This window comes from Anas platyrhynchos, chromosome 7 (assembly GCF_047663525.1).
Source record: "Anas platyrhynchos isolate ZD024472 breed Pekin duck chromosome 7, IASCAAS_PekinDuck_T2T, whole genome shotgun sequence".
Lineage (NCBI taxonomy): Eukaryota > Metazoa > Chordata > Aves > Anseriformes > Anatidae > Anas > Anas platyrhynchos.
In genome coordinates, this window is record NC_092593.1 from 19991575 (window position 1) to 20005681 (window position 14107).

Sequence of the window (14107 nt, forward strand, 5' to 3'; positions counted from 1 at the left end):
AACAAAACAAAACAAAACAAAATAAAATAAAATAAAATAAAATAAAATATTTTTTTTTCAACTCAGGAGATGAATATGTTTGAGAACAGACTAATTCTCAAAGTTTTAAAGAATGTTTTTGACCAACACTAATAGAAGAGCTGATCTTCAATATTTTTTAGTTTATTTGAAGCAAAGTTCTTTATCTTCTTTAAGGCTAGGTTGCAAATACCAGGAGGAGAACTGCACAGTAATTTATTAGTGCCTGGAAACACCCAAGTTTGCCATATGGCTCTATTGTAGACAATTACAGTTCTGAATTTCAGCTGTGCAAAATTTCAGAGTGAACTACTTGCATTACATACAGAGTGATCTACTTACATTACAATGCTATATCTGAGATTTTCCCTCAGCTAGTTTTAGTAGGACTAGGCAACCTAGACACAGAATGTGTAAGCTCTGGGTTACCCTCTGGCAACTCAATAAGACAGAGTTCCTCTTAAATGTTGCATTTCTCAGGATCACCACCTTTAAATCAGCATAATTTAAGAATAAGTTTGGCAGCACTCAGTTACGTCAGCCTATGAACAACTGAGTTGAGCTTACTACACTGACAGATGGGGAGGCCACGCTGTAGTTCAACAGAATAACACATCACTTTTTGTTGTACAAGTCTCCTAACAATCTGTTCTGCCTAGCATCCCACATCCTTGGGGGCCTGAACACATTTGAAGTGGTACTATATAAAGAAAAGGTTCAGAAGAAAGTGCTGCCAAACTGGCTGGTGGTCATTGATTGCTTCCTCTTGGAAGCACAAATTAGAAAGGAAGTCCTTTAATATTAACAGTTTATTTTGAAAGAAGAAGTTCTTCATGTGAAACACATGCCCCACATACTATTAAAAACACCTATATTTTCATATTTTTCTACCATGACTAATTTAAACAGGGCACTATTCTGACATTCTCTGCAACCTATTTCAGCCATTCTGCACAACTGTGACATTGTGTAAACTCAAAGCTTGAATATAGATTAAGGTAATGTGATAAATTATGCAGAACACAATTGTTTGTTTACCATAAGGAAGGAGATAATTAAAAAGTGTTCTTGTAGAACTATATTGATTCTGTCTTAAGCAGACAACTAACCACCGATTCTGTGTAGTTGATTCACAGAATCACAGAAGGGTTGAGGCCGGAAAGGGCCTCTGGAGGCACCTGGTCCAATCCCTGCTCAAGCAAGGCCACCCAGAGCAGGTTGCCCTGATGGCTTCTGAAGATCTCCCAAGGAGGAGACCCCACAGCCTTTCCAGGATAGAGTTCCAGTACTCCATTACCAGCACAGTGTAAAAGCATTATGTTCAGTAGTCAAAGCACATGACACAGTGTTATTAAGATAAATGAGAAAGAAATGGCTAAAAAATATATATCTTGAGCAAAAATGCCTGGAAATTCCATAAGTTTACACCAATTTCTAACCATTTTCACAACATTTCCACTGTCCATTATTACTTTGATTGATTATTATAAGCATTCTTTATTTTGTTTATTTGAGAGAGAAGACAGAGCATATACTGCTTGCATGACATTCTTTTATTTTATATTTAAAGTTAAAGTCAGTACTCTTAAATTGTAAGACTTCATTTTCCAGAACATTTATAAAGATTTAGCTTCTGAAGTACTTCAAGTTATGGGCTATATAAAATTTCATAAATTCATACCGATGAAGCAAACAATCACATCTCTGAACCTCATTTCATGCAGACTTTGTAGCCGTCTAAAGCACAGCAAAGTGGCACTCATCTTAATTTTTCTGTGAAGGTAGTCTTTTGTCTAGAGGATATAATTTCATTACATATATATATATATATTTATATTTATGGTTAGAAACATTTCTGACTTTTTAGTGTACAAATTGTAGCATTTCTGTTGGAAAATCACTCTTTGGTAAGAATGCTCCCGGAAAGAAAAGACAACTTTAATTTAAAAGGTAACAAATACAATAACTGTTTTCCATTTGGAAATAAGCTGACAGAAAGTACTAGAGAAACGTGCTATAACTGTTTCCCAACGCTTTTCCAACTGAGAAACAGGAAAAAAGAATAACAGGACTTTATTTTATTTTTTTGATTTTCTTTCTAGTTTCTTCTTGGTGGTAACAACTGTAGAAAATTTGTGTAACAAAAACCAGAATGTCTTCACCTGAAAATGTAGAGATGGAGCTCTACAATTACAGTATATCCTGTGTGTGTGTATTAATAGTCTCATTTACTCATTTTACATCTTCCAGATGGAAAGCAGCTGAAAATTATGTGGGACAAATATATATATATATAATATATATATAAAATTAGAATTTCAGTTTAGATACACCGGGAGTACTCATTCAGACTTTTGGCCACCTTTCTCATGTGAATAACTTCTTCACCAGAAATAGCATAAATATATAACCCTCATCATAACAAAAAATTGTATTACTTTTCAAAAGGAAACCATCAGAAACTTAATAATGTCTGCAAAAGCTCTCTACTGCTGTTGTATTTTACTTAATGGAAAAATAACAAAATTTCAAGATACAATGGTGTGTTCAATGTCATATATTGTTTTTTTGAAGGGAGAAAGGCCTTCCTTAGCCACTTGGCTAGTTATATTAAACTAATAACTCTATATGAAATTATTATATCAATATTTTTTTCTGATAAATCAAGTCAAGTTATTTGAAGAAAATTCTCAAATGAGGGCTCAGCAATAGGATTTCAAACTGAAAACAGTTCTCACTGCCTGAACGTTATGGTGTTTGGGTGCTGGCTGTAGGTTTTTGCTGTTAAAAAAAAAAAAAAAAAAATCTTTAAAGCTATGTGTTTCGTGAATACATGCCTAATTCTTTATTGTGCTCCATCCTGCTGTAACTTTAGTTACAAGTTAAATACTCTGTGAAGGAAATCCAAAATTGTTGTTCATGAGCTCTGCAATAAAAAGTAGATTTTTTTTTTTTTGTCTGAGCCAACAATTTTCAAGTGAATAGGGCCTTTATAAAACATATTTTAACACTCCTGCGGATTAATAACGTGTTAGCAGAAAAAGACGTGTTGAGCTTAGCTCAATTATCCTTCCATCCCAATTATACTGTGACATTAAATCTTGTGACATTTAATAAGAAAGGCCATTTCATCCATGGCTGCCTCAACTGCTGACAATTTATGCAACAGTGTTCCCTCCTAAGAAACTATTCTAAAAGAAGGCAGCTTTCTCACACACTGCTATGTCTAACTGCCCATGTAAATTAAATAAGGTGCAACAAAATATATAAAATCTTTCATTTTACAATTACTTGATGCCTTTGACTATAGAAAGATGAATTAACCAGGCTGGTGTGAATACTTTTTATGTTTGCAACAGTGCTAATGGACTAATATAAAAAAGAACCAGACTTCAAAACAACAAGGCATTTGTATGTTGATATCTCTCACTTCTTTATAGTGTTTTACATTTCTGAATGCATATTCACAGGTTTATATTTCTTCTATGTTATTGAAAAATTGCTGTTCAACAAAACTTTAAGTTTGTTTATTTAGCTGCCACTAAATAAGCCACTGGAGTAAACTTAGTATTTTCTTCCTCAAGGCAGACCTGAGTGAAAACCTTTAGGATCAGCTCAAGATTCTTTTTGAGAACATACACATCGTTATTGTAGGTTACAAGCAGAGACATCTCAGCTAACTGCTCGTTTGGCTCCAAAACTAGAAGGTGTGTATAGCTTAGACTGTATCTGAAATAAGCAGCCTTGCTGATCGGCAGCTGGCTTCAGGTTTGAGCTAGTCTCCATCCAGCAGCAAAGGACAATATATAAATGCAGCAGCCAACTTTATAGACATCTTGAGGATTTTTGCAGCAAGTTCTATTGTGTGGTAGTAAAAATGCTCTAATTGTTTCCATCAACTTCTGCCTCTAAAAGTTACAAGTATGTTAAGTCAGGCATATTTAGCTGGTCAATGCCAGTACAACTACCTACTTCTGTTTTAAGACCAACATTTTCCTATTTTCAGATAAATATAAAGTAAATGACTTGGCTCCCCAAATAGCTCTGAGTTCTTACAGCAATTTATTTTACTCTAATATGAAATAGAAGTTTATAGTTGGTTGGAACATCTGGTCTCTTTAGGTAGGACAGGTGTTTCAAATCAAATATCCAAGCACTGAAGAGTGGGCTGTGTGTCGTAGGTAAAAAGCTCTGTGAAAGTCACAGTATTGCATCCTGCCTGGTTAAGACTGGTAAATTAACTCAGGTTCATGTTCTTGGTAGATATACTAGTTTCCATGATTATATTCTGCCAACAATAGCTATTTTGCATTTTTTCTGTGATTTTACATTAGATAGGGATATCAGGTAGCAAAAAGTAAAATTAAGAGCTTAATATTGTCCATTTAAAAAAAAAAAAAAAAAGAGAGAGAGAAAAGAGAAAAAAACTGTTAGCTTACAACTCCATACTATGAAAATAAATAGGATTTGTGAGTAGAAAAATTAGTGTGTGCCTTCACATATACTGGCAAAAGTTAATCCAGCTGCTCCAAAATCAGGGCATGCCACAAACTGCTGTGCAGGATGGATAAATGAATTAATCATGGAGCCACGATCTTCATCCTTCTTTGACAATCATAGTTATTTTTGGCACCAAGTTATAGAATGTTATTTTTATTTATTTATTTATTTTAGAACATGCTTGTGCAGGAATGAGTAATATACATATTCCTGTAAAAATATTATAGAAAGTACACTGCGTTGACTGAAGAAGCCACTGGCAAGGACTTTATGCTGATATCAAATTTTATGCACCTTTTCATGTAACACCTCTATAAAGCATTCATGTCTAGGACAGAAGACAAAGTGTTTACATTTATGGCAGGAGCAGATAAAATTTTAGGAAACTATAGCCAGCAAAACCCACTAATTGAATAATAAATATATATATATAAGAATAATAATAAAACAAACAAAAAAAACCACTAAGCCAAGGTCTGCCTCTTAATTGCGATAGTTCAAAGGACAAGAGAGGAATTAAAAATATTCCAAAGCCCAAGCCAGTTTCAGTGTTTTTGTTTCCATTTCTTGGGGATAGAACTATGTTTATATAAAGAGACAGGTTTTCTTGCACATACAGAACCACAGCTAAATGCCACCAAATTTTTTTTGGCAGGGCTCTAATTTGTTTTAGAAATCAAATACATAGTTAACACTTGTGAGTATTTAAATTAATATATTTGCAAACTTTTCCAAGTGTAAAGAAGCCACAGGGACAGGGCTGTCAGGCTCTGTTGGTACAGGGCAGTCAGCTGCCTTTGCGTGTGCTGGGTGAGATGGACGCTGGCTTTGGACATTCACTCCCTACTTGCACAGAAGAATGGAGTCTGTAGGAAGAGGTTATTCGTGGTATCCTGTCTCCATCTGCTACAGCAGAAAGCTGACTACAGTTCACAGGCTTGTGCTAGCTGCTGCCAGGTGAGATGCAGCAGAGAGGAAGGAAGAGGTTCTCAGGAACAGGACAGGCTGCAGCAGGCTGTGTACAGAGAAAGGGAGAAGGGGACACCCTGCCTGACACACACTGACCTCTCCAACCAATTTCCCAAATCTTCCCATTCCTTCCAAGTCTTTCCTTCTCTCCTCACTGCCCTGCTCTGCTAATGTTGCAAAAAGGACCTTTGCAATTCCCAAACAACAGCCAGTTTTCCTGCAGTGCTGAAGAGCACCAGGTTGGTTTTGGCTTTATTTCTTCATCATTTTCTAACCATATGTGCACATTAGAAAACTATTTTTAGAAATGCATCAGCTACAAATGAAAACCAGCTTGTTTTTTTTTTTTTTTTTCCTCCCTGTGCACTGTTGCTCTTTCAGTAATTACACTAGAAGTCAGAGCAAGAGTAAACAAATCATGTAAACACCCCTTCACATCACAAACCTTTCTCCTGCTACACAGAACAGGACAGAAGGATAGCTGCTTCTTGTTTATGTTACAAACAACCTTTGTCTAGTTAAGAGATGCAACAGAACATTCACCCCAAAAAGGTATGCTTTTTAACCTTTCCGTTCAGAAAACAAGCCGTAGTTTGGAGCATTGGCACAATATACTTGAGTTTCTGCCAGAGAACAGCAACCTTTTTTTGAGAAATATCACCACTCACACTGAAGGGCTTCAGTTTGTGGGCTGTTGTTGCTATGGCCTTTGGTGGATTTTTGTTGCTGTAGTTATTTTATTTCCTCTCTTTTAGGGCAGAAGAATATTTTTATTTTTGAATACATGTTGAGCAAGTATTCAAGTAAAGGGAGAATTACAGATTTGATTCTACCTCTACATAAGCCCTGGGAACTTTCCCTACAATTTTTATGTTTTCAATTATAGCTCTAATTTCTATTTTGGCTTCTGTCTTCTGGTTGATTAATGACATTCTAGAATCACAACAAAACTCTCCAGATTCAACCTTTTGTTAAATTCCGCTTTCTTTTCAAAAGTTATTCTTCCACTGTGATCATAAGTACTTTTGGCAGCAACATTCTATAACCATTTGCAAAATTGGAAAATAAAATCTATCATTTTTTCTGTTCCACATGGAAATAAATGTAACATTTTATAATTCAAAAGAGTACATAAGCACACTGTTGATGAATTAATTCAACTACCAACAAGATTGGGAAACAGTAATAAAACTTTCTTGGTACGTAACTACCAACAATGCAATTTTTGAAAGGGATAATGTTAACCTGTTGATTAAAAAAAAAAAAAAAAAAAGGAATTCTATCTCTACCATGCAACAACCTGCAAATGTAAATTTTTTGTAATTTGTGCTGCAGCTAAAGAATGGTTCCTTCAAGGTAGGTGCTGTAAAAGCCAAAATAAAATAAAATAAAATAAAATAAAATAAAATAAAATAAAATAAAATAAAATAAAATAAAATAAGGCTTTAAATAAAATCACAGGTCTCAATAAGAAAGTACTTATAGTTACTTTGAGTGGCCTTGCATTACTCTTCTGCTCAGTAAACCTAATTATTGATAAATAGCTTGAAGTCCATTTTCTCCTCATTGTAGTCAAACTATATTGATGGACGTTAAAAATTTGATTTTTTTTCTTACAAAGTCTATGGCAGCTTGTCAGTTTCTATTTAAATTCTAATCCCTAGAAAATTTTCCTTCTGATATCTGGCACAGTGACTTTTAATATATCCTTATTATTATCAATCTAATAACATGACATAAGGCAGGCTCAGAGAGTCAAAACACTGCCCTTTGCTGCAAATTAACGCGCACTGCTGGGACTTCCCTTTATCAAACACTGAGTTGTGAGTGACAAATGTGTTCCAAGTGAGGCAAAGTTTGTAGGCAGAGAGAATGTATTTTATTAGACCAGCTGACATAGCTGGGAAAGAATAAACAAACCTGGAAAAGTTACTTTTCACCAAAGCACATCTGTTTTGCCCAGCCATATCAGCAGGTGTTGGCAAAATACAGCCTCTGCCTACACCCTACCTCCCTATATTGCCACAGACAAAACACAACCTGCAAACATCAGCAGGTGATGATGAGGCCAGGGCAATGTGTATAAATACAGTATTTTGCATGTACTGAGGCAACATGCATCTATTGGGGGGAAGGAGGGGAAATTAAGAAAGAATATTATGCAAGAAAAACAGTTCCTATACATGCACAAATTCCTCTAATAAATTTTATAATTTTGTATTTAAAAATTCTAATTTTAATAATCTCTCATTTAATGCAAAGAAAATACGATTATTTTTTTTTACCATACAGGGAAACTGTGAAATGAAGTACATTAAGCACTGCCAACTGCTTACAGAAAACAAACTTTTTCCCACTTTAACACCTCTGCTATAGATGTTGAACATAATATGAGACTTCATTCTGTGAATATGATGTGAAGAATACAAGGAAATGGACAGAAAATGGTTAGACCAGTATAGAGTACTTGCAGTAACAGAGAGGGCATACATCTCGGGCTGCCTTTTTTAATTGGTAGTTTCCTTTTTGTAGCTGTATTTATAGTAAAATAGACTTCTTTTCCAAAACTACTGCAGTATAAACTTCCATCAGAATTTGCCTGAGGTTTACTGTTTCTCTAAACATTGATAAATGTTTTCTTGTCACACACAAAGGAAGATGCAAGTGATTCCTATTCTGCGGCCTTCAGCTGTGCAAGCAAGCAGTTACTTGTCACATGCAGGTGGACCTGTTTGTGTGGAGCAGGCAGGCAGCTGCAAGTGTTTGGAGTCACACTGACTTCATCCTTTGAAAACCTATTTCTTACAGCTTCAAACGAAGTAGCAGTGATAACAGTTATCAAATGCTTTGAGATAATGCTAAATGAAGTTTTGAGGCTATGATAATGCAGAAATAATTCACTCTAAACATATATCCCCAATCCTAATGCATGAAGTTGGAAAATATTTGTGGCAAAATATAGCCAGGGTCTGACTCCACTGCCATTAAAATTGATGGGAAATTTACCACTAGCTTCCATGGTAGCAATTCATAAAAATGTAGTTACTGGGGAAGATAGAAGTAATTCATATGTATGAGTGCATGAATGCATATACATATTCATATAGATAATATAGCTCAGTGCTTTCCCTTTTTTCAAAGTCAAGGTTCTTTTAAAAGAAAACTCCATCTTTTGTCTAATTTTATGTGCCTAAACTCATATGATATATTTTAGTATCATGTCTTCATGTTCCCCATAAGCTTCTTTTACGTCTAAAAACAAAAAATATACCAGTAATAAAGTCTTCAAGTTCTTCTATTTCTGCTATGTGTTAAATTTATATATATATATATACACACACATTATGGCCAAGTTTCTGTAGAAAAGAAAAGAAAAGAAAAGAAAAGAAAAGAAAAGAAAAGAAAAGAAAAGAAAAGAAAAGAAAAGAAAAGAAAAGAAAAGAAAAGAAAAGAAAAGAAAAGAAAAGAAAAGAAAAGAAACTTATCTTTGAATAGGATTTGAATTTCCTTACTCTATTAAATGCCAGCAGTAATTACAATGCAGGACTTTCTTTCATGCAATTTCTTTGGCTTTTTAAATCCAAAAAGTAGAAGGTTGATAGCAAATTCAAGTGAACATATTACATGGTTTATCTGGAAATACAGAGTTAGATTCAATTAAACACAATTAACCTCAAAAACTGCCACCACTCCTAAGGATGAATCACATCCCTCCTGCAGTGGGATGAGAGATCCAACGAGAGTCTCTCGACAGGCACGTACATCCTTCAGCCCAGAGGGACTGAGGCTGCAGAGCTCCTAAATGTCCGTTCTGTCCTGTTCACATCACTACAGGTAATTTGTGCCAGTGAAGCACAAGCACTCCTCCTCTTTACAAGAGTTTATTGTACTTAATGGGTAGAGGAATCAAAGGACCAGTGCACAGTAAGTTGTATGGGACTGATAAGCTCTATCTAGGAATGAGGGAGGCAAGAGATGCACACCAGATACGTAGAAATCAGAGGGCAATTCAGTAACTTAGAAGAGGATTCATTTTTGGCCTCTGCAAAAACAGTTAACAAAGCCAGTTCCTGAAAGTCCAACTGCTCTGCCAGATGGAAGATTCTGGCAGAATTAGAGGAGACCTAAACCAGTAAGACTCTACAGAAATGTAGCAATATTCTTATAGAAGCTTCCATGTACATCATAAACAAGTCAGTAATTAATGACATCCAGGCCTTCTTTACATGCTCCAGCAGTGTAAGTGACACCTTATGCTGGCTAAGAACCTTAGGATTCCCGTGCATTCTGGGTCCTCCAGAGGAAAGACTGAACAAAGCAGTCCTGCAAAATATCTCAGAAATAAACCTTTCCTAGGATGCAGTTAAAGTGGTGTTTTGGCTTTTCTAACTGGACAGCTGGGAATTGGAAGCTGGAGGCATAATTTGTCTCCACAGTCATCTCCATTTGCTCATTTCCTGGAATCCTTCATTAAGCTAGAGATGCTTTTAACTTTTTACATCTCAACCTAAATCAGCCTATAGCAGGCACACATTCTTGTTAAGTTACATTCCAAACTTCCAGAGCCAATGGTCCAACAAAGCCCACTCTGTCACTCGTCTGTCTATGCACTGAATAACGAGCCTAGCCTACCTCTGAGTGCCATGCTCAGTTTTCCAGCTTTATTCTAAAATACATTTCTTCAGATACATAACACTTGCTTTTCTTTAAAATCTGTTTTCCTTTATCTGAAAACCAGTGAAAATATCTAGAAGGATATTTAGCAAAACAAGAAATGGATTTTGGCTACTCCTGTGTTATCTGAAGGAGAAGACAGAGTTAAGAAGCCTTAAACCACCAAAAACTAAATAAATAACAACAACAAGAAACTGCTTGTGAGCTGCAAGATGAAAAACTGGAATTTGCAGAGTAATATTTTACAGAAAGTATTTAAGTGCCTAAAATGAGATGATCTTTTAGCATGAAGCACCTTCTCAGTGGTAGCTATAGTGTCAGTCCCATGACTGTGTTTAATCAATAGCACAACATTTGCAGTTACTCTGCAAAGGATTTCTGAAAAGATGTAACACACTTGAATCACCATCTAATGTCACTAATCTTCAGATTAATATTATGCTCTAATAAGATTTAATGCTAGTGCTCTTTCAACAAGCAGATTTAGCTAGACAACTGAGGCAGAAGCATATTATTAATATGGGGGGGGGAATGTTTACATTCAGAAAGGAAAAACATTGCGTATATCTGATGGAGTAGTTGTCAAAAATGTCAAAACATCAGGTCAAGGTAAAGGGGAATATTTTGAAGGGAGCTATACAAACAAGCCGTGAAAAGCGCCAATGTGTTGCCTATTCAGAGATTCACATAGTTCAGTAGTTAGATGCCATCCAAAATGTAGGAAAGGAATATTCATTTCTCTCCATTAACTTACCGACCTCATCTTTCACCCCCAGACATCACCTTAGGCAAAGCACTACTGGCTGTTTTAATGCAGTGCCTCTTTTTGTCTGTTAATACTTAGTTCACTTTGAAGGAGCAATTTCATGCCCACTCAATATTCCAGCTCCTAGATCTGACACTCATCCTCTGTCTCCTGCCCTCTGTGACTGTGCAAGTATTTCACACAAAGTAAAATGCTAAATGAGAGGCTGCAATGATCTCTCCTGCTCCCTCCTTTGCAAAATCTTCTTGTAAGTACTTTTCAATCTGTACTGTCATGTCTACACTTTTCTAATAAATACCCATCTTTATCAGATCAAAAGTTTTGTTTTTTCTCTTTTCTTGAGAATAAAAGTATTTAATCTAAACCAGGTTGTTCTCTCCTTCAGAACCCCACTTGCAGCAGCTGTAAAAAAAAATAATTTTTCACACAGTCTCAGTTTTCAGATGCTTCACTGCGCACTATTTCATCCATTTGTCATCTGCATTTCAAATACACTGAATGATGTATAAGTCAATCAGGTAAAGAACCAGAATCATTCTTTGTTTTATGTTATCTTCTTTAGAGATGATCTTTCAGTGAAGCAATTGCCAGAGCATGGCATATCCAAGCCTTGGGTGGCAAACACAACATTCCTGAAATCTGTTGCACTAAAAGTGACTGAAATTATGCACAACTTCACCTACAGTAAACATTAACATTTCCATTCCTCCCTTCAAAGGGTGTCAAGAATCACATTGTCACAGAATCTCCCTTTCCATTAACCATTTGAAAACATTAAAAAAAAGAAAAAAGAAAAATGATCAAATAGAAAAGTGCTACTGTGAGGTGGCTGAGACTGCTAATGTAAAAAGTGACTTGTGCTAGAATGACATGACAATGTTCTTAAGTGGCATTTGAGGAAGGGCAGTGACATTACTGCTTCTACCACAGAGACTAATTTGCACTGTAAAGTGAAATTCTGTTCCAGCATGATAACCTACGATCCCTGCCAAGGTATTAAACAGATGTGGTCACTACCTTAAGCTGAAGGTGCGTAATACACTGAGTACCAAATTGGACTGATTGCTGCATGGAAAGCAGGTGTGTTTATATAGCATAGTGATGTTGCAGAAAGATGGAAGGTAATTCTGAATTAGTTGCCTCACAGATCAGAACATTACAGTTGTAGCAGTGTGCCAATGTATCCAGGACACCCATTAAGAAACTTCCATTTCCCTTTTCTCCCTTCTTCTTAGGCCAATCTGACCTGAATATAAATTTTAAGAGACTGAAAGGTCATTTGAACACATGGATTTATTTGCTGATTTTGGTTTGGTTTGGTTTGGTTTTTGGGGGGAGGTCCTATATTCAGGAATACTTTAAAGTTTGTAGCTGTCATGCGAGCACAGCCCTTATTGGAGTAAATGCAAGCATAACAGGACAAATTAGCCACACTAACACAAGACTTACCCAAGCTGTGCTGCATCACATTGTGTAGGGCAGTGCATGCAACTGGCTCCAGCATCTTTTTGTATTGTATTGGGTATTGCTGCACTGGACTGGGGTGCTATAATGTGTTGTTGTAGCTCATGAAAGACAGATTTTTCTATCCTGATTAATACACTTTATTTATTTCAGATGTCTGTGAGTTATGTTAGCACTTACCATAAAGTACTTTACAATGTATATACAAAGGGAGTGCAAACAGCATACAGCCATATCTAAATTTCCCTTTTGATATATAAAGAGGCATACATATATTGCCTTCTTTTGAGGTCATACTTTTAAAACATGATTTACTTCAGTTGAAAGGAAAATATTTTAATAATATTTAAAAGCATAGCATGTAAATTTGAGTTATAAAATGCTGTGGGATAAACAAAGTCTAAAACATTTTATGTTAATGAAATCTTCCTTTTCTGACAATATCAAGAGTTCCAAAATTGTACACTTAGTGAGGAAAAAGTATTATGCAGTGACTTTTTTGCAAGTGTTTTCTAAGTAAATATTTTAGTAACAGAAGTTGTTTGTAGATTCTGGTGTAGTCTAACAAAGTTTAAAAAAGTGGAAGAGACACCCAATGACTAATTTTAGTCAAATGAAATAGAAAAAGAACGAGGCAAAAAAGACCAACATTTGAAAGGGGATAGAGAAAGAACTCACAGAATATTTTTAGGATAAATAGAAAATAAAAAGGAGACAGGAGATAGTGTCTTCAGTTAGGAGACAGGAAATTTAATTCTGACAAGATAGAAGCATTAATGAAGACATCAAAATGAAACAAAATAGGAAAATTGAGGACACAGGAAGGAGAGGATTGACAAGCAGTGAGAAGGGCAGCAGAGGAGAACTAAGGCAAACACTATTCAGGTTTTAAAGACAGATATGATATGGTGAGGGAAGAGGGTTAAGAAAAGGGTTTGGACTTCAAGAAGTCCAAATATGAAGTACAAGACAGAAAAAACAGCAAATAAGTTGCACATTTAAACCAGAGTTTGCTTGCTAACAGGTACAGAGAGGGTTCCCCATTACCAGATGTAATTTGGAAATCAGATTTCTTACAGTTTGTAGCTGCCAAGGACAAACAGACCTGCCTCTCTATTTGCTGCTTTGGACACCACCAGCATAATTGCATGGGGATGAACTGGGTAAGCTACAACTACTTTAAAGATATCCCTCCCAGCTAGAAAGACCAAGGCATCCTTGGCCAAGAGGCTCCCTGATCTCCTTCTCCATGGTGCTTATATAGACTTTTCATTTATCAGTTGGTTTAGGAGGAGAAATTACTTTCTATGCTTGCAAAGGTTGCATGCAGGCTTCTGTGCTTCCATAGGAAGCACTAGTACCTCGGGCAAATTCAGCTCCCTGCAGTCCCAGTTGCACACCAGGGGGAGGTGATAGGGCACGAGGGAAAACTCACACCATTCTTAGTTTTCCAGTGGCCTGTCATCTCACCCATCCTCAGGTACTCACTGCTGCCTTCTGCCTTGCAGTGTAGCTACAACATTCATCTAAGGAATGAAAAGGAACAGCCTTTCACAAAGCAGCCTAAAAAATTAGAAAGAAAATGCAACATTATCCAGGAAAAATTCAGATTTTGTGCCCCAGAGACACATGAGGCAGATACAATATTGACTAGGAAAAAGGAGCAAGAGCAAAGGTATTCTTAGTAATACACAAAATATTAACAAAAAAGAAAAA

The 14107-nt window shown here is 36.0% G+C and overlaps 1 protein-coding gene across 7 annotated transcripts in view; it reads left to right on the forward strand.

Annotated features, from left to right (window-relative positions):
- The window catches only part of B3GALT1 (beta-1,3-galactosyltransferase 1), a 202842-nt gene that overhangs the window by 101577 nt on the left and 87158 nt on the right, over positions 1–14107 (forward strand). Inside the window, exon 3 of one of the 7 annotated variants that reach the window (XR_011810617.1) lies at positions 1144–8967. The exons of the other annotated variants lie outside the window; for them this stretch is intronic. The gene's annotated coding sequence lies outside the window, so the exon portion shown is untranslated. Of the gene's footprint in view, positions 1–1143; positions 8968–14107 lie in introns of those variants that run through there. 7 annotated transcript variants of the gene reach the window in all.